Source organism: Macaca nemestrina, chromosome 3 (assembly GCF_043159975.1).
Source record: "Macaca nemestrina isolate mMacNem1 chromosome 3, mMacNem.hap1, whole genome shotgun sequence".
NCBI classification, from domain to species: Eukaryota; Metazoa; Chordata; class Mammalia; order Primates; family Cercopithecidae; genus Macaca; species Macaca nemestrina.
In genome coordinates this window covers 152,521,965-152,542,594 of record NC_092127.1, presented here as the reverse complement: position 1 = coordinate 152,542,594, position 20,630 = coordinate 152,521,965, and positions in this window count along the sequence as shown.

Genomic DNA, 20,630 nt, shown 5'->3' with positions numbered 1-20,630 from the left:
TGGCTGTGGGTTTGTCATAAATAGCTCTTATGATTTTGAGATACGTTCCATCAATATCGAATTTATTGAGAGTTTTTAGCACGAAGGGCTGTTGAATTTTGTCAAAGGCCTTTTCTGCATCTATTGAGATAATCATGTGGGTTTTGTCTTTGGTTCTGTTTATTTGCTGAATTACGTTTATTGATTTGCGTATGTTGAACCAGCCTTGCATCCCAGGGATGAAGCCAACATGATCATGGTGGATAAGCTCTTGGATGTGCTGATGGATCTGGTTTGCCAGTATTTTATTGAGGATTTTTACGCATCAGGCAAAGGGCTAATATCTAGAACCTACAAAGAACTCAAACAAATTTACAAGAAAAAAACAAACAACCCCATTGAAAAGTGGGCAAAGGATATGAATAGACATTTCTCAAAAGAGGACATTCATACAGCCAACAGACACATTAAAAAATGCTCATCATCACTGGCCATCAGAGAAATGCAAATCAAAACCACAATGAGATACCATCTCACACCAGTTAGAATGGTAATCATTAAAAAGTCAGGAAACAATAGGTGCTGGAGAGGATGTGGAGAAATAGGAATAATTTTACACTGTTGGTGGGATTGTAAACTAGTTCATCCATTATGGAAAACAGTATGGTGATTCCTCAAGGATCTAAAACTAGAAGCACCATATGACCCAGCCATCCCATTACTGGGTATATACCCAAAGGATTATAAATCATGCTGCTATAAAGACACATGCACACGTATGTTTATTGCGGCACTATTCACAATAGCAAAGACTTGGAATCAACCCAAATGTCCATCAGTGACAGACTGGATTAAGAAAATGTGGCACATATACACCATGGAATACTATGCAGCCATAAAAAAGGATGAGTTTGTGTCCTTTGTAGGGACATGGATGCAGCTGGAAACCATCATTCTCAGCAAACTATCGCAAGAACAGAAAACCAAACACTGCATATTCTCACTCATAGGTGGGAACTGAACAATGAGATCACTTGGACTCAGGAAGGGGAACATCACACACCGGGGCCTATCATGGGGAGAGGGGAGGGGGGAGGGATTGCATTGGGAGTTATACCTGATGTAAATGATGAGTTGATGGGTGCTGACGAGTTGATGGGTGCAGCAGAGCAACATGGCACAAGTATACATATGTAACAAACCTGCACGTTATGCACATGTACCCTAGAACTTAAAGTATAATAATAAAAAAAAAATTAGGAAAATAAAAGACCTTCAAGATCATATTCAAAGGGAGAGAAGACCAGTCTTTGCTGTAGTTAGCTAAAAAACAGGCTTCTTGTCTACTCAAAGACCATGGGAAATAGAAATCTGAGAAAATAGATAATCATTTTGTTGGTAGAATACTCTGAGTGAGAGTCATTATAAGGTCATGGAGACAAGGATATAGGCCAGCCCAAGACCACAGGTTCAAGGGACCCGTTAGAAAGAGATGAAGGTTGGTCCCAGGCTAACAGATTACCACTAGAACAGAGATGAAGGCAGGGTTAAGACTGGTTATTTTGGAACCCCAAGGATGAACAGTCAGCTCTCTGTCACTCTGGTATCTCCTGTGTTCTCGAGTGGGTAATTGTGATGAGATGAGACCAAGGTTAAGGTTACAAAATAGGACAGATTTATTCCAGATTGAGAGGGACAAATGGGGGATGCCCTATTCAGGATAATAAGATAGCAAGAGGGACACCTTCTTTTTCCTTTTTTTCTCCTGTCTTATCTCTTCACAAATGAGTAATAGAATCTCCATGCCAGAGGATTTGCCGCTTGGATGATTCCCAAAAACTGAAAAAAGTTTGCATACTCCTAAACCTTTAACAAAAAACTAGTTTTCCTATGTAATACTGTTTGACCTAAAAATGAACTGCGAGAAAATACAAAAATCATCTTAGACCCCAGTAATCTTATGCAGGAAATCCTCAAATTAGCCTCCAGTCTTTTACAACTGAGAGCAGGAATAAAGAGGACAGAAGAAAAAAGAAGAAAAAACACAGAAATAAGAGACAAGCTCATCTACTGGCTGCTTTACAAGCTCTCCTGTCCCCTCCAGATTGTCCTAAGGACACTCCTCCAGGTAACTGCCATTGATAGGGAAAGCCAGGTTCACTGGAAGGCAAACTGCCCCACTGGGTTAAATGGGAAAAAGCCATGCATGGCTTGTCCCCTCTGCCACAAACTTAGCCACTAAAACTGGACTGCCCTGAAGGCCAAAGAGCCCCCGGGATAGAATCCCAACCTTTGATGAGCTTGAGCTGAAGGCACTCTCTGCTCCAGCCAGCTCCCAGATTAGACATCATCATCGACAGGGCAAGAGCAATTTTGGAGGTGGCATATAAAATTAAAAATTTCCCTTTTGGGTTCAAGAGCTTCCTACTCTGTGCTAATCTCCTTCTCTGAGCAGGTGTCCTCCAAATCCTGTCAGGTAATTGGGTAAATGGCACCTCTTCCCTCCAAAAGAAAAGAATCATGACCCTTTGGGGCAAAAACATACTTTTCAAAATGGGTGCCAGTTTAATACTTACTCAACCTCTAAATTTGTCTTTTGCTCTAATATCTCTATTTCTCTTGGGGAAAAATATCTAAATATTTAAGCAATAACTTTGACTTGGACTGTCTTTCCTCAGGGGTTTTGAAATAGCTCACACTTATTTGGATAGGCCCTAGCAAAAACTCTAACTGAGCAATCTCTTGAGGGGGGATAACTTCTACAGTATATAGATAAACTCTTTATCTGCTCCCCCTTCCCAGGCACTTCTCATGGCAACACATAGTGCAAACCATGAGTTACTAACAGAAAGGAAAATGATTTCTGTCTAATTCAAAGAGTACTAAGGTAAAGAACTATTTTTGCTAAGGAAGGTTATAAAGAAAGTAGATTTTATATGAGAAAGGATCTTGTATGGTAAATTATTGTCCCAAAGTAAAATGACTGGTTGTTTAAAAAGAAGGATGTTTAGGACAAGTCAGAAAGTCCTAATAGATATTTGGTGTAGGTCATAAAAAGATTCATGAAAGGGAATTTACATAAATAAATAGTATATAATTGTAAAGGTTATTAGGCATAATAAATGCTTCATAAACTGCTACTATGACTCTTAAATGTACAGCTTGCCCACTTTAAAGTCATTAAATTTTAGGTAAGGCCTGGGGATATACAGAGTTATCCATGCTCCCTAGCTATGCTTGTAAGAGTCAAACTTTATCTGTATTTCCATCTGATGTCCTAGACTCCACACCGAGTACATAATTAACATCATTTACTTACCAAGTCGTACACCAAAAGTAAAAGTTGCTAAGTGCTAACAGTGTAACATATGCTTGAGGCTACTGGAAAAACAGTTTTCAATGCAAGGCATGTAAGGAAAGTAGAATGTACTTTTAGTAAAAGATTATAAGAAGGCATAGGAATGTAAATTTTTGCCTAGCTTAGAGGGTTAAAGGATTGTTATAAAGTAGACAGGATAAAGCTGAAGGTTAAAGCAAGTTGTGGGAGGTTTGTCAAATAATTTTGTCAAAGAAATTCTGTGTGTGATCATATAGGCTAAAGTTAAAGAGGTATTTTTCAGTTTTTCCATAAACTTAACATTGGAATAAAAGCACAGCATGTTTTTTTAGAGCATCATTCTGTTCTTTAACAGAAAATTATAAAGGGTGATGAGAATCTTACTTTATAGTCAAACTGATAAAGATTGAATAGATTTGTGTATAAGGTTTTATTAGGAACTAGAGTAAACATTAATAGTACACTAAAGCAAAGGTAATATTTGGCCAAAGTCGTGTGAAACTTCTATAATTCTAATGTAACTTAGTAAAAGTTATTAGTAATAATTGTAAGTGCTAAATTATTTTGTGCCACAAGGTAACAAATTTCCTTGTCAATTGTGCCTTTGACTGTGGCTTCCCTAAGACTTTTTTTCATCCACATAAAATTGTTGTCTTGCTTTGATCCTCTTTTTTTATTATGATTATTTTTGAGATGAAGTCTTGCTCTGTCACCAGGCTGGAGTGCAGTGGCGTGATCTCAGCTCACTGCAACCTCTGCCTCCTGGGTTCAAGCGATTCTCCTGCCTCAGCCTGCCAAGTAGCTGGGGCCACAGGCATGGGCCACGATGCCCAGCCAATTTATGTATTTTTAGTAGAGATGGGGTTTCACCATGTTGGCCAGGCTAGTCTCGATCTCTTTACCTCAGGATCCACCCACTTCAGCCTCCCAAAGTGCTGGGATTACAGTCTTGAGCCACTGCACCTGGCCCCATTTTGGTCCTCTTTAAAATGTGTTTTTATCATCAGCCATCAGACTCTAACTGGTGTTCTTAAATGCAGGTTTCTGATTTGGAGATTGTGACATGAGAATAGAGGAAAAACTTTCAGGACACTTATGGAGAGCTGAAATGTTCATGAATGTTAAGCAGAACATAAGTCAACTGTATGGATGACCTAATAGAAGACTGAAATAATCCTTCTATTTACACCTTTTAACAACTGAATAAAGTATACTCCTGTAAACAAAATTCGGAGCATATTTGTTTCTCTGTACCTGATTTTTCTATAACTGGGAAACTATGAATATTCTTAACTTATGTCAATATAGTTATTTGCATAAGTGCAGTAAGAATCTGTTTTCTTTTGCAACAGGACACAATTGGGAACTGGTTATTTTACCAAGACTTTGCAAAGCCTTGCTAACTGGAATTTGTGTTTTCCATTAAGGAATCATATTTGACTTATAGATCCAATAAAAGCCCTTTGGGAAAACTGGCCTCATACCTACTCTACACAGTCCCTGTATAGGCTTCCTGACCTGTGGTAAGTAAAGCATATCACTTTGTGACAGGCTCAGGAGCCCCAAGTTATCTTGGGACCTCAAGTGGAAGGGAATTTATTGAACTGATACAGGTATTTGATGGTACAGGTATTTGAAGACTTAAACCCATGGCTGAGCTTAAGGTTTTAAAAATTCTTATCTGAGATTTCTCTTGGAACAAAGTTCCATCAAAGCCAATTTAAAAAGTAGCCTATATGGCAAATAGTTATTCTTGCTATCCTTTATACAAATAGCCAGGCCAAGTATAATAAGACTAAAGCTTATTTTGCAAATAAATCAGTTCTATCATGATTTGTTTTTAATAGAAATGAGATCTGGTGAGAGAAAAATTATGTTCATGTACCATGGTACCTGTTATTAGGTTCTAGTCTCATCAATTGTTTTTGAGATTTGTCTGCAATTTAGACTAACCCTGCTTATTTCTGTGAACCAACTAGTGATCTCTAGCCTCAGCTCAGAAGAAATAGGAGGGATGGATAATGCAAAAATCTGGATCAATATTCTAATGCTGGGTACATATTGAAATTGGCTAGCAAATCCATCCCCCTAAGTCTTAGCAGGCCTGACTATAGCTTTCAGCTACCTGGGCATGTCAGCAGCTTCAGGATATTTTTTTGAAGCTTTCCTCACTCACTTATTTCATTTTGACAACTTCTAAATCCAATAACCTGATTTGTCTTCTCTTGCCTTCAGGCCATCAAGCACTCAGTGAGTGATACATCCCCTTAATGTTCAAGAGCCACCCTACTGTAGGGCACCCATAGGATGCCCATCAGTGGGACAAGACAGAGGTGAAATCATGCCCCTCTTTCCCTTGGACCTGGCTGGATACTGCTTTTGCCAACCCATGGAGCTACAATGCCCTGACAGGTAGCAAGAGCCCAAGGCCCATAGAACAACCACCATGGTCCCGCTATCAGCAGGAGGCAGTTAGAGAAGACTGACTTTCATCCATTTTCCCCAAAGAATTGGGGTCTTGGACTCTTGAAGTGTGAAATGTTATAGTAGGCAGTTAGTCAGACATTAGCAAGGAAGGAAAGGGCCCCTCTCCCCAGTCAGGAACGTCAGATGACCATCAGGTGATGGTCAAGTGGTTGTTAACTGTCTAAAATAAAAGTAATGGCAAAACAGCAATTACTTATTCACCAACCTAATAATTAGTTGCATCAAGTGCCAAGGAAAGAAATTCTCCCAATAGATAGAAAAACCTGAAACTAATGATCAGCTCTCTGATAAGATTTTAGGAGTCAGGTGAGTTGTTTCAAGCATGCGCACTAAGAGACAAAATGGCAGAGTTTAACTGGTATGTAATCAGTATGTATGTAATATGCAACTGGTAAAGGAAAAAGTGACCATGTGCACAACTTCATAAACACACTGCCCATCTCAAGTGATGGCAGGCCACTGCATGTGTGGACAGCAACCCTAAGAAAACAATGAGGGGAGAAGGGGGAGGGGAGAAATATGCCAATGTATAAAACTGCAAGTCAGAATTCAGGTCAAACAGGGCACTTGATCTCTCAAGTCGCCCACTTGTCCCTCTTTCTTTCATTCCTGCTCTAAACTTTTGCTCAACTTTTACTCCTGCTCTAAAACTTGCCTCAGTCTCTCACTCTGCCTTATGCCCCTCAAATTCTTTCCTCTGGGGAGGAAGAATTGAGACTCACTGTCCCTAACAATGGTGAGCATAGAGTAAGGAAAGAGACTACCTAAATTGCTTTAGAGATAAAGAGAATAGGGTGGGCATATGCTGATTATAACTCTATTTGTGAGGGCGGTTCCAAGATGGCTGAATATGAACAGCTGCAGGCTACAGTTCCTGGTGTGAGTGACACAGAAGACAGGTTATTTCTGCATTTCCAACTGAGATACCAGGTTCATCTCACTGGGGCATGTTGGACAGTGGGTGCAGGACAGTGGGTGCAGTCCAACGATTGAGAGCTGAAGCAGGGTGAGGCATCACCTCACTTGGGAAGCACAAGGTGTAAGGGAATTCCCTTTCCTAGCCAAGGGAAACTGTGACACACAGTGCCTGGAAAATCGAGTCACTCCCCCGGTATGGTGTGCTTTTCCAAGGGTCTTAGCAAATGGCATACCAGGAGATTATATCCTGTACCTGGCTCGGAGGGTCCCACACCCACGGGGCTGCCCTCATTGCTAGCACAGCAGTCTGAGATCTAACTGCAGGGTGGCAGTGAGGCTTGGGAAGGGGTGCCTGCCATTTCTGAGGCTTGAGTAGGTAAACAAAGCAGCCAGGAAGCTTGAACTGGGGGGAACCCAATGCAGCTCAAGGAGGCCTGCCTGCCTCTGTAGACTCCACCTCTGGGGACAGGACATAGCCGAACAACAGGGAGCAGAAACCTCTGCAGATTTAAATGCCCCTGTCTGACAGCTTTGAAGAGAGTAGTGGTTCTCCCAGCATGGAGTTTGAGATCTGAGAACGGACAGACTGCCTCCTCAAGTGGGTCCCTGATGCCTGAGAAGCCTAACTGGGAGGCACCCCCCAGTAGGGGCAGACTGACACCTCACACGGCTGGGTACCCCTCTGAGACAAAGCTTCCAGAGGAATGATCAGGCAGCAATATTTGCTGTTCAGCAATATTCACTTTTCTGCAGCCTTCACTGCTGATAGCCAGGTAAACAGGGTCTGGAGTGGACCTCAAGCAAACTCAAACCTGCAGTTGAGGGTCCTGACTCTTAGAAGGAAAACTAACAAATAGAAAGGATATCACACCAAAACCCCATCTGTACATCACCATCATCAAAGACCAAAGGTAGATAAAACCACAAAGATAGGGAAAAAACAGAGCAGAAGAGCTGAAAATTCTAAAACTCAGAGCACCTCCCACCTCCAAAGGAACACAGCTCCTTGCCAGCAATGGAACAAAGCTGGATGGAGAATGACTTTGATGAGTTGAGAGAAGGCTTCAGATGATCAATCTTCTCCAATCTAAAGGAGGAAGTTCGAACCCATCACAAAGAAGCTAAAAACCTTGAAAAAAAGAGTTAGATGAATGGCTAACTAGAATAACCAATGTAGAGAAGTCCTTAAATGACATGATAGAGCTGAAAATCATGGCATGAGAACTATGTGACAAACACACAAGCTTCAGTAACCGACTCGATCAACTGGAAGAAAGGGTATCAGTGATTGAAGATCAAATGAATGAAATGAAGTGAGAAGAGAAGTTTAGAGATAAAAGAGTAAAAAGAAATGAACAAAGTCTCCAAGAAATATGGGAATATGTGAAAAGACCAAATCTATGTCTGATTGGTGTACCTGAAAGTGACTTGGAGAATGGAACTAAGTTGGAAAACACTTACAAGATATTATCCAGGAGAACTTCCCCAACCTAGCAATGCAGGCCAACATTCAAATTCAGGAAATACAGAGAACACCACAAAGATACTCCTCGAGAAGAGCAACTCCAAGACACATAAATGTCAGATTCAACAAAGTTGAAATGAAGGAAAAAATGCTAAGGGAAGCCAGAGAGAAAGGTCGGGTTACACACAAAGGGAAGCCCATCAGACTAACAGCAGATCTCTCGGCAGAAACTCTACAAGCCAGAAGAGAGTGGGGGCCAATATTCAACATTCTTAAAGAAAAGAATTTTCAACCCAGAATTTCATATCCAGCCAAACTAAGTTTTATAAGTGAAGGAGAAATGAAATCCTTTACAGACAAGCAAAAGCTGAGAGATTTTTTTCACCACCAGGCCAGCCCTACAAGAGCTTCTGAAGGAAGCACTAAACCTGGAAAGGAGCAACTGGTACCAGCCATTGTAAAAACATGCCAAAATGTAAAGACCATCGATGCTAGGAAGAAACTGCATTGACTAATGAGCAAAATAACCAGCTAACATCATAATGACAGGATCAACTTCACGTATAACAATATTAACCTTAAATGTAAATGGGCTAAATGCACCAATTAAAAGACACAGACTGGCAAATTGGATAAAGAGTCAAGACCCATCAGTGTGCTGTATTCAGGATACCCATCTCACATGCAGAGACACACATAGGCTCAAACTAAAGGGACGGAGGAAGATCTACCAAGCAAATGGAAACAAAAAAAGGCAGGGCTTGCAATCCTAGTCTCTGATAATATAGACTTTAAACCAACAAAGATCAAAAGAGGCAAAGTAGTTCATTACAATGGTAAAGGGATCATTTCAACAAGAAGAACTAACTATTCTAAATATATATGCAACCAATACAGGAGCACCCAGATTCATAAAGCAAGTCCTTAGAGAACTACAAAGAGACTTAGATTCCCACACAATAATAACGGGAGACTTTAACACCCCACTGTCAACATTAGACAGATCAATGAGACCGAAAGTTAATAAGGATATCCAGGAATTGAACTCAGCTCTGCACCATGCAGACCTAATAGACATCTACAGAGCTCTCCACCCCAAATCAACAGAATATACATTCTTCTCAACACCACATCACACTTCTTCCAGAATTGACTACATAGTTGGAAGTAAAGCACTCCTCAGCTAATGTAAAAGAACAGAAGTTATAACAAACTGTCTCTCAGACCACAGCGCAATCACACTAGAACTCAGGATTAAGAAAATCAATCAAAACCGCTCAACTACAGGGAAACTGAACAACCTGCTCCTGAATGACTACTAGGCACATAACAAAATGAAGGCAGAAATAAAGATGTTCTTTGAAACCAATGAGAACAAAGATACAACATACCAGAATCTCTGGGACACATTGAAAGCAGTGTGTAGAGGGAAATGTATAGCACTAACTGCCTACAAGAGAAAGCAGGAAAGTTCTAAATTGACACCCTAACATCACAATTAAAAGAACTAGAGAAGCAAGAGCAAACACATTCAAAAGCTAGCAGGAGGCAGGAAATAACTAAGATCAGAGCAGAACTGAAGGAGATCGAGAAAAAAGAAATCCTTCAAAAAAATCAGTGAATCCAGGAGATGGTTTTTTGAAAGATCAACAAAATTGATAGACTGCTAGCAAGACTAATAAAGAAGAAAGGAGAGAAGAATCAAATAGATGCAATAAACAATGATAAAGGGAATATCACCACCAATGCCACAGATATACAAACTACCATCAGAGAATACTATAAACACCTCTACGCAAATAAACTAGAAAACCTAGAAGAAATGGTTAAATTCCTGGACACATACAGTCCCCCAAGACTAAACCAGGAAGAATTTGAATCTCTGAATAGACCAATAACAGACTCTGAAATTGAGGCAATAATTCATAGGCTACCAACCAAAAAGAGTCCAGGACCAGATGGATTCACAACCAAATTCTATGAGAGGTACAAGGAGGATCTGGTACCATTCCTTCTGAAACTATTCCAATTAATAGAAAAAGAGGGAATCCTCCCTAACTCATTTTATGAGGCCAACATCATCCCGGTACCAAAGCCTGGCAGAGACACAACAAAAAAAGAGAATTTTAGACCAATATTCCTGATGAATATCGATGCAAAAATCCTCAATAAAGTACTGGCAAACCAAATTCAGCAGCACGTCAAAAAGGTTTTACACCATGATCGAGTGGGCTTCATCCTTGGGATGCAAGACTGGTTCAATACATGCAAATCAACAAAAGTAATCCAGCATATAAACAACCAAAGACAAAAACCACATGATTATCTCAATAGATGCAGAAAATACCTTTGACAAAATTCAACAGCCCTTCATGCTAAAAACTCTCAATAAATTCGGTATTGATGGAACATATCTCAAAATAATAAGAGCTATTTATACAAACCCACAGCCAATATGATACTGAATGGGCAAAAACTAGAAGCATTCCCCTTGAAAACTGGCACAAGACAGGGATGCCCTCTCTCATCACTCCTATTCAACATAGTGTTGGAAGTTCTGGCCAGGGCAATCAGGCTAGAGAAACAAATACCCCACCATCTCAGCCCAAAATCTCCTTAAGCTGATAAGCAACTTCAGCAAAGTCTCAGGATACAAAATCAATGCACAAAAATCACAAGCATTCTTATACACCAATAACAGACAAACACAGAGCCAATCATGAGTGAACTCCCATTCATAATTGCTTCAAATAGGATAAAATACCCAGGAATCCAACTTATGAGGGATGTGAAGGATGTTTTCAAGGAGAACTACAAACCACTGCTCAGTGAAATAAAAGAGGACACAAACAAATTGAAGGACATTCCATGTTCATGGATAGGAAGAATTGATATCGTGAAAATGGCCATACTGCCCAAGGTAATTTATAGATTTAATGCCATCCTCATCAAGCTACCAATGACTTTCTTCACAGATTTGGAAAAAACTACTTTAAAGTTCGTATGGAACCAAAAAAGAGCCTGCATTGCCAAGACAATCCTAAGCCAAAAGAACAAAGCTGAAGGCATCATGCTACCTGACTTCAAACTGTACTGCAAGGCTACAGTAACCAAAACTGCATAGTACCGGTACCAAAGCAGAGATACAGAGCAATGGAACAGAACAGAGCCCTAAGAAATAATATCACACATCTACAGCCATCTGATCTTTGACAAACCTGAGAAAAACAAGAAATGGGGAAAGGACTCCCTATTTAATAAATGGTTCTGGGAAGACTGGTTAGCTATATGTAGAAAGCTGAAACTGGATTCCTTCCTTACACCTTATATGAAAATTAATTCAAGATCTATTAGAGACTTAAATGTTAGACCTAAAACCTTAAAAACCCTAGAATAAATTTTTATTCACATAATTTATAATGTCTAGAAAATTAAGGAGAATTTTTGGCTTCAAAGAAGAACATTTCTTTGTCTTTCTACTGATATGAAGGAACTTTCCCTTCCATGAGTCCTCATGAAGAGGGCACTATATAAATGCAATAACATGCTCCTTAGTTACATCCTGAAATTAACTACAGTAGTGGTTTCTATAATGATTAAGGGAATGGGGTCTTAAATTGGGTTCAAATTTTCCTACCACTATTTACAAGAAGAATGGGCTTAAGAAAATTAATCTTTGTTGGTTTAATTTCCTCATTGTTAAAATATTGAAAATCATAGGGTTTAACTCAAGTTTTTATGTATGTGTGAGAAGAGTAAATGAAATCTTATGCACATGATACTTTTTTCTTTTTCTTTTTTTTTTTTGAGACGGAGTCTTGCTCTGTTGCCAGGCTGGAGTGGTGCAGTGGGTGCAATCTCGGCTCACTGCAACCTCTGCCTCCCGGGTTCAAGTGATTCTAGTGCCTCAGCCTCCTGAGTCGCTGGGACTCCAGGCATGTGCCACTATGCCAAGCTAATTTTTGTATTTTTAGTAGAGATGGGGTTTCACCCATGTTGGCCATGATGGTCTCAATCTCCTGACCTCGTGATCCACCTGCTTTGGCCTCTCCAAGTGCTGGAATTACAGGTGTGAGCCATTGCACCCGGCCACATATGATTCTTAGAATTGTGCTGGGCACATAGTCAACACAAAATATTAACCTACCACTGTTACTGAAATACAATTTATTATTTTAAAAAACTGTCAAAAAGTAATGATAATCTAATGTCAAATTGAATTTCTCTCACAGTAAGTTTTTGGGTAAGCCAAAAGTTTCAGAGTTCTTTGATGATCCTACATAACTGAATGAGATACTTCATAGTAGATGAATGAGTTTATCTATTCTTCAGATAAGAATTTACCTATTCAGATAATCATTTATAAATAGTTTCATTCAACATAGTTTGTGAGAAGTATTGATCAGTATTGATTTTGTGGTTATACTTTGACAAGTACTGGGAGTACAGTCATTCGGAGTTGTTGATTAAGTGTAAAACTCATGATTGGTATTTGGAAGGAGTAAAAAAAGATTTAAAAGTGAGAAACTTGATAAAAACACATCTGAATAGAAACTCTCTTTTTCTGCATGGAGATGCGCTGAGGCTACCTGTGAGAAATGTTAATATTATTGTTAAAATGTAATCTGAGGCTTGACCCAGTATCTAAATAAATGTGCAATTGAAACTCACAAATTTTAAATCAGAAAGCAGAGGTGCAATAATTTTACCTTGGAAAGTTTTGAAAGCAGGTGTAAACAAATGCTCACCCCAGGCATAAATAAAAGCTCACTGAAACATTTATGGAATGTTTAACCTTGAGCAATATTCCTTTCTTGTATGTGCTCCAAATGTGTGCCAAAGTAACTGAATGGATTTAACATATTGTGCAAATTTATTGATTAAGGGTCGTTTAAGAGTTAGAGAATATATTTCTAAAACAATCATTTTAGTTACAGAATATTTTATGATACAATTTATGTTTGAAATTACTTTGGTGGCCATCTGTAGAAGATTGTTGGAAGGCAATAGTGAAATCAAGAGGTGGCGGTTAATTTTATATGTTAAGTTGACAAGGCTAAGGAATGCCCAGACAGTTGGTAAAACATGATTTCTTGGTGTTAATATGAAGGAATTTTTGGAAGAGATTAGCATTTGAATAAGTAGAGTAAGAAAGTGGCCTTCACCAATGTAGATGGGCATCATCCAATCCATTGAAAGCCCAAACAAAATTAAAAAATAGAGAAAAGACAAATTTGCTCTCTCTACTTGAGCAAGTCCATCCATCTTCTCCTGTCTACAAACATTGGCTGTCTTCATTCTTGGGCCTTAGATTCGAGCCATAACTTACACCATCAGATCCCTGGTTCTCAGGTCTTCAGGCTTGGTCTGAAACTATACTACTGGCTTTCATGGCCTATCAGCTTGCCGATGGCAGATAGCGGTACATCTCAGCCTCCATAATTGTGCAACCCAAATCCTAATAATGAATATATTCCTCTATATCTATAGGTATCCTATAGGGTCTGTTTCTCTGGAAAACCCTGACTAATATACAGAGATAAATTAGGCTGCTATAGCAGGAGTATAGGTGAGATGCTTATAACTGAAGGTGAATCAGTTCAAGGATTTGTGAAACCTCCTAATAGGACACCCACATGATTCATACCCAATCTTAATATTCATATCTGCAGGTTTAGCTAATTCTGCCAAGGCATATGGGGAATAAAAGTTAAATACAGTTAAAAAGATATTTTATATTTTAGCACTGGATATATGCCTTGACAGAAGAAATGTACATTTTAAAACAAACCATACATACCTTTCCAGGGAACTGAACAGGTATCAGAAAGAAAAATTTTCAGTGATATGAGCTAGGTGACAGTTCCTCTGTAGTTGACACAGATAAGAATGGCCAAACTAGCCCTCTTTTTTGCTAATTCTATCTCTGAATGCTGAAGTTATAAAAGTCCACAAGACTCTGAAAGTGAATAGATGATTCCTCTGAAGTCCAAGTCTCTTGCTTGAAAATAATATAAGTTAAAAAAAAAAAAAAACCCATGTTCTTTGAAGGTCACATTTTAGGGAATCTATTATACTAAAATTAGGAGACTTCTGAATCCATGTATTTATAGTGACAACCTGGCAATATTAAGAGGTATTGTGAATACAGATCAGTCTGTCAAAGCAGATGAGGTCATGTGTGCAAAAATATTGATTTTAAATTTAGAAGTTTATCAAGAACTATGAAGGGTCTGAGATTTTTATCCTACCTATAATTTAACAAGTTAGCCTGCCACTGTTTCATGGATCTCACCAGCAGACATGGGATTTTATTTTTGTTCAAAGACAAAGGACTGTATTACCCTTGGCACAGCAGGTAGCATGCATTTCACGTTTCATTTGATCCCCATGCTCTTACCCACAATAAGCCCGACAGGAGCAATGTAGATGGGTCAAGGTGGATGCTGTGCCCACTGTGTTTGTATCACAGCTGAGAAACTTCATGCTTAGGAAACCCCAATGTATTATAAGATGGCTGAAAGGAAACTTGACTGATCTTTGCTCTGAAGGGAGACGTTATTTTTATTATACTGCACAGAAAACAGACTTGCCCTCTGCCTCAGAGGTAGATAATATCTCCATCTTCCATGGGTCCTTGCTATCCAAACATCCTTCAAAAGATAGTCCAGAAAAATATCTGCTAGTAACACTGCTTGCAAGACATAGGGAAATATGAGAAACTCGTGGATAATTTTATTCCAATAGTGTTCAGAAAGAAAGTCACACAAAGAGTATTCAAACATAATTTTAACTATGGTAAACTTGTCTGAATTGCAAAAAAATTATCATTGTAAAAAATGTATAGTCACCAATAGTTTGCAGCACGCTTATGTCCTATTTAAGTACCTGAGTTGAAAAACTATTTTATATATGATGTAATTAGTCTTAATTGGGCTCTCCCAAATTGCTCAACCAAAAACAGACAAAATGTTCTTATTTGGGCCCTCAGCAATGGAAAAAGCTCTCTTCTTCCTTTGGGGTTGTAATAGCAAAATATCGGACACTAGGTAATTTATACAAAATGGAAGGTTATCCTGGAGTTCTGGAGGTTTGGAAGTCTACGATCAAGATGCCAGTAAGGTTGGTATCTGGGAAGGGCCTGGTTTCTAGTAAGGGCCTGGTCTCTGCTTCCAAGATGGTGTACTGTTGTTACTGTATCTTCTGGAGGGAAGGAATGGCACATAATCATGTAAGAAAGAGTGGAAGAGCAGGAGAGGCTAACTCTCCCTGAAGCCTGTTTTAGGAGGCCATTAATTCATTTATGAGGTCTCTGCCCTTATGACTTAATTACTACTAAAAAAAGTCCCTCCTCTTAAAACTGCTGCATTGGGAATTACATTTTGACATGAATTTGGAGGGGACACCATCATTCGAACCATAACACAATCCCAGACAACCTTCTTGTGAGAATTTCATTCTGTCCCTTCTAACCATGTCCATCTCTTCTGCTTGGAGTTTTACTATATATAGCTATATTAAAGGTCCTGTTACCTGTGGGAAATAGTGAGGAGGCTCCAAATGGAGGCAACACGTGTTTTAAAATTCCTACCATATATCATATTGAGACAATTTACAAGGTTACTAGAAATGATATACAGAAAACCAAAACAGTAGAAATTTTCCAGAATTACAACTCATAGTCTTTTCACCGAACTTGGAAAAGACACTTCCGTTGTTTGTAACATATGGCAAATACTGTTAGCAAAAGGATATGTAGCCATAGATTTCTTACTGTGAATCTCTGTATTGAAGCTAATAGCAGATTTTTCAAAATTAATCATGCATTAAAGTTAAGTTCCATGATGACTTTTGGTGTTTACTCAGCTATTTGGAGTGAAATTTAGTCTCGTTATTCTTTTTCTCCACTTTTTAGCACTGCATTACATAAATTGTAATTATTGCTTCCTCATTTCATTTTCCTCTCTATCTGACTTGACCACTAACCTAATGTCACACAGTTTAGACTTTTTGGTATAAAGTAACTCAAATTAAAATTTAAATTTTGGGGCAGGCACTGTGGGTAATGCCTGTAATTCCAGGATTTGGGGAGACAAAGGCAGGAGAATCACTTGAGGCCAGGAGTTCAAGACACGCTTGGGCAATATAGCAAGACTGTGTCTCTAGTAAAAATTACCAAAAAATTACCCAGACTACAGGCATGTGCCTGTAGTCCCAGCTACTATGGAGGCTGAGAAGGGAGAGTTACGTGAGCCCAGGAGTTCAAGCTTGCGGTGAGCTGTGATTGTGCCATGGCACTCCAGCCTGGGCAACAGAGCGAGACTTTATCTCAAAAACAAAACAAAACAAAAAAATTAAATTTCTGTAAATTAATGAAATATGACTGGATAAAGAAATGGAATTACTATATTTTTGAAGGCTAACATGAAAGCTGTTGAAAGACACAGTAATGGAAGTCGCTAAAAAGAAATTGCTCTCAAATTAGGATTAGGTGAGCCAAATGTATATAATTATAAATAAAATAATGGAAAACATTTTAAAAAGATTTTACACTGATATTACTTACAATTCACTTTAAGTTGTTTTCTAGGTTTGAAGAAGTATATACAGAAAACTATAGATTTTAGAAAGTTTGTATATGTTTATCAATAATAAGGCACTAAACTACAGTCAGCAGATCTATACATGAGATCTAACCCTTAGTCAGATATCACAAGGTTGGTAAAAGAATAACTCTATCTATTGATTCATCAATCTGTTGCCTATCATCTGTTTTTATGTCATCATATTTCTATCTATATTTTTAATTGCCCATTTTAGCCAACATTTTCAAGTAAGTGACAAATCTCAGTGATATAATATATGGGGGCTTCCCCTCCAGAGATGGTAGCTGGTTGCATGGATGCTCTCCTGCCCCTTCAGAGGTTTTTGCACATGCCTATTCTGAGTCAGTCTGTGCTGATTATAAAACTTAATCCATTGAAGATAATTTAATTTCCCCTGAATTTTTCAGGAGAGAGAGAGCCCTGTCATGTACAGGTAGTCAAACTGGGTAGGTGTATAGTTGTTTGTTTTTATTAGTTTGCTTTTGTTTTTTCACTTATGATTGAGTTATGAGCATTTACTGCTAGCATTAAGTCTCAGAAAAATGTGATTTTGAGGGGCATTGCATGGCATTTCATCAAATGTAGGCTCTTTTAAATTTATTTTAGTGCCCAAATTTTGTACATTTAGGTGACTGATATGGTTTCATTCTGTGTCCCCACCCAAATCTCATCATGTAGCCCCCATAATTCCCACATGTCGTGGAAGGGACCCAGTGGGAGATGACTGAATCATGAGGGTGAGTCTTTCCCATATTGTTCTCATGACAGTGAATGAATGTCATGAGTCTTAAAAATGAGAGTTTCCCTGCACAAGTTCTCTCTGCCTTCTGCCATCCACGTAAGATGTGACTTGGTCCTCTTTGCCTTCCACTGTGATTATGAGGCTTCCCCAGCCATGTGGAACTGTAAGTACAATAAACCTCTTTCTTTTGTAAATTGCCCAGTCCACTGTCTTTATCAGCAAGCCCACTGTCTTTATCAGCAGTGTGAAAATGGACTAATACAGTTACCAAACATTGTTAATTCTAATAATTTAAACTTGAGAAAGATCTGCTATGATAATACTTTGTGCTTTATCCTTTGAATAAATTACTAGAAGTGGAACTTCTATATAAAAAAGTACGAATAATTCCAAGGCTTTGCTATATGTAACTAAAGTCCTTTACAGAGCTTATTCCAATTTAAATTCCCTTCAGCTAACTTATTGCATTGTATTCAACAATAAATATTGATATTTTAAATTCTGTCAAATTGCTAGGAAAAAAATAGTATTGTACTACTTTAATGCATATTTGGTTCCAAGGGGGACACATTCTCCATATGTTTATTTATCAGTTTTTGTTTCTTTTTTGTGAGTTGACTGAACTAAGTACATCTTTCCAAGAGATTTTAATTGTGGTTGATCTTATTTACTACAAATATTTTACCCCCCATTTTTACTTTTTAATTTTGTTTGTGGTGTCTTCAGGTGCACAATATACCATCAAAACTAGAATTATAAAAATGTTATTGCTACCATTAAGTACCTTTATTTATTTTTTTAAAGAGAAAACATTTAAATGATTAAAGTGCATCCTTGTAACTAAGAGTAAATACATCAAAAAATTACTTGATTAGAGTTTATGAGTTTTAAATCCTGTCATTAAAAAGTTGAAAAAAAAAAGTATGACATTATGGCTTTGCTATAATAAGATGCTGCTTTTATAATGTAAAATATGGTTACTTGCTTGAAAAATAAACTCGAGAATATTTTTATTTATTTATTTTGTCATTTATTCATCCAGGCAAATCCCAAATGGTGAAGTGGCAATAATATTATTGGTATGGGGCTGGAATAAATCTTCTAGCTGTCTGTGTGATTTTCTGAAAGATAATGTTTCTTTAGAGAAGAACATATAAAAACATTTTTTCAAAGAAGAAAAAAAAAAGAAAAAGAAAACAAAAAATATTGTAGCATTTCACATACAGCTAAATGAAGTGTGATATATATTTGTCAATTACCTACAAGTAAATCTCAGCAAAAATGCAATAACTTTCATTACAAGAATAAAATGTGAGATATAATTTGTGTGTGTGTGTGTATTGTTACACAGAACAAAACATATATATTTTATTATGCTTTAAAGGCTGAAGACATTTTTAAAGCATCAACCATGAAAATGAAATTAATTGAAAAAAGAGAGAGAGAGACTGAAACCTAGAAGAGGAATTAAAATAATCACCGAAAGCTACTAAAATTTTAATACAGCAGGTTTTTTAAAATTTTTAATTTTTGTAGATACTTAGTAGGTGTATATATTTGTGGGGTATGTAAGATATTTTAATAAAGGCCTGCAATGTGAAATAATCACATCATGGAGAATGGGGTATTCATCCCCTCAATTCTTTGTGTTAGAAGAAATCCAACTACATTCTTTCAGTTATTTTTAAATGTACAAGTAAGTTATTACTGACTGTAGTCACCCTCCTGTGCAATCAAATAGTATGCCTTATTCATTCTTTCTATTTTTTGTACCCATTCACTATACCCACCTCCTCCCCCTCCCCCCACTACTCTTCCCAGCCTCTAGTAACCTTCCTTCTACTTTCTATGTCTATGAGTTCAATTGTTTTGATTTTTAGATCCTACAGATAAGTGAGAACATGTGACATTTGTCTTTCTGTAGTTGCTTGATTTCACTTAACATAATGATCTCCAGTTCCATCCATGTTGTTGCAAATGACTGGTTATCATTCTTTTTTATAGCTGAATAGTACTCCATTGTGTGTAAGTACCACATTTTCAACATCCATTCATCTGTTGATGGACACTTAGGTTGCTTCTAAATCTTAGCTATTGTAAACAGTGCTACAACAAACAAGCGAGTGCAGATATCTCTTCAATATACTTATTTCCTTTTTTTTGGGTATGTATCCATCTGTGGGATTGCTGGATCATATGTTATCTATATTTACTTTTCTGTGAGAAAGCTTCAAGCTGTTCTCCACAGTAGTTGTACTAATTTATATTTCCACCAACAGTGTATAAGGGTTCCCTTTTCTTCACATCCTCACCAGCGTTTGTTATTGCCTATAGTTTGGATATAAGCCATTTTAACCCAGAGTGAGATGCTATCTCATTGCAGTTTTGATTTGCGTTTCTCTAATGATCAATGATGTTGAGCACCTTTTCATATATCTGTTTGTCATTTGTAAGTCTTCTTTTGAGAAATGGCTATTCAAATCTTTTGCCTATGTTTTGATCAGATTACAAGATTTTTTAACTGTAGAGTTGTTTGAGCTCCTTATATATTCTGGCTATTAATCCCTTGTCAGACGGGTAGTTTGCAAATACTTTCTCCCATTCTGTAAGTTGTTTCTTCACTTTGATGATTGTTTCCTTTGCTGTGCAGAAGCTTTTTAACTTGATGTGAGACCGTTTGTCCATGTTTACTTTGGTTACCTGTGTTTGTGGGGTATTATTCAAGAAATTTTTGCCCAGACCAATATCCTGGAGCTTTTCTCCATTTTTTTTCCTGTAGTGGTTTCATAGTTTTATGTCTTAGATTTAAGTCTTTAATCCATTTTGATTTGGTTTTTATGCACTGTGTGAGAGAGGGGTCTAGTTTCTTTCTTCTGCATATGGACATCCAGTTTTCCCAGAATCATTTATTGAAGAGACTGCCTTTTCCTCAGAGTATGTTCTTGACATCTTTGTTGAAAATTAATTCATTGTGTGTGGATTTGTTTCTGGGTTCTCTATTCCATTCCATTGGTCCATGTGTTTGCTTTATATGCCATAGCAGAAGATTTTAAAAAGCACATTTTAAAACATCTATTTTTAAATTTTATGGATATG